We start from the raw sequence: 1812 nt of genomic DNA, 5'->3' as shown, positions 1-1812 counted from the left end.
AACTTCCAATTGACTCAGAATTCAAATAAGGTCCTCAGTTGGTGGCTTGTTCATGTGACTCTTGGGTCTCTTAATCTAGGGTATTCCCTTTATTTTCCTTGATATGTATTTGTTGAAGAAGCTGGATCATTTGTCCTGCAGAGGGTCTCAGTCTGGATTTTGCTCTTTGCTTTCCTGTGTGTTTAGTATTTACCTTTGTTCTTATGATCTGAACATTGGTAGTTAAAAACTGAATTACAGGGCTGGCTGGTTAGCTCAGTTGTTTAGAGCCCAGTGTTACAACGCCAAGGTCAAGGGTTTGGATCCCCTTACTGGACAGCTAAAAAAAGAAAAAAGAAAAATTGAGTTGGAAATCTTTTTTTTTTTTCTTTTTTTTAGGATCCGAACCTGTGACGGGTGTTATCAGCACCGCACTCTCCTGAGTGAGCCACGGGCCGGCCCTGAGTTGGAAATCTTAATGAAGTTCAGTTTTGAGGTTTTGGCCACACTATTTCCCATTAGAGTTCTTCCTAAAGAAAAGAATGATAGGGTCTTATTCCACAATAAAAAGGAGTGAAGACAACACCAGCGGTGAACTCTGATATAGACTGAGGACAGCATTTATGATGATCAATGATGTGCCAAGGTGGGTACCTCACCTGTGACGAGTGTGCCACTATGATGCAGTGATGTTGATAGTGGGGGCAGGGATGGGGGGCTGTGTGTGTCAGGGGGCAGGGGACGTATGGAAACTCTGCACTTTCTGCTTAATTTTGCTGTGAACCTAAAACTGCTCTAAGAAATAAACTCTATTTAAAAAAGGGTGATATATGGCAGTGGTGGAAAAGCTCATTGTCTCCATCGTGGTGATGGTTTCGTGAGTGTATATGTATATCAAATCTTATCAAGTCCTACACTTTACATCCATACACTTATATGTTATTTACGTCAATTATACCTCCATAAAGCTGTTTTTTTTTGTGTGTGTGTGTGTGTGTGTCTCTCTGTTTATTCGCTCACAATAATACACAGCCCCTGGATGGAGAGAGAGTAGGAGGGGCTACAACGGGATGGGGTGGGAGGGGAGGAGGCACCCATTTCCCTGGCCCCTTTCCCCTCTGTGCTTGGGGGGGGGGAAGGGAGGGAAGGGACTCCCCTTTGCCCCCCAGAATGTAAACAGCAGCAGACTGAACAAAAATAAAAATACAAAAGGCCAGAGGAAGGTCTCAGGGATCTCCCCACCCCTGGGGTCTTCCCTGTCACCAGAAGAGGTCCCTCAATGCNTTATTATACCCAAACAATTAATAATAATTCCTTGATATCATGAAATATCTGGTCAGTGTTTAAACTTCCAATTGACTCAGAATTCAAATAAGGTCCTCAGCTGGTGGCTTGTTCATGTGATTCTCGGGTCTCTTAATCTAGGGTATTCCCTTTATTTTCCTTGATATGTATTTGTTGAAGAAGCTGGATCATTTGTCTTGCAGAGGGTCTCAGTCTGGATTTTGCTCTTTGCATTCCTGTGTGTTTAGTATTTACCTTTGTTCTTCTTATGATCTGAACATTGGTAGTTAAAAACTGACAGGGCTGGCTGGTTAGCTCAGTTGGTTAGAGCCCAGTGTTACAACGCCAAGGTCAAGGGTTTGGATCCCCTTACTGGACAGCTAAAAAAAGAAAAATTGAGTTGGAAATCTTTTTTATTTTCTTCTTTTTAGGATCCGAACCTGTGACGGGTGTTATCAGCACCGCACTCTCCCGAGTGAGCCACGGGCCGGCCCTGAGTTGGAAATCTTAATGAAGTTCAGTTTTGAGTTTTTTTTTTTTTTTTTTTGT

This window comes from Galeopterus variegatus, unplaced genomic scaffold (genome assembly GCF_000696425.1).
Source record: "Galeopterus variegatus unplaced genomic scaffold, G_variegatus-3.0.2 Scaffold658, whole genome shotgun sequence".
In the NCBI taxonomy this organism is placed as follows: Eukaryota; Metazoa; Chordata; class Mammalia; order Dermoptera; family Cynocephalidae; genus Galeopterus; species Galeopterus variegatus.
This window is presented reverse-complemented; position numbering follows the sequence as displayed.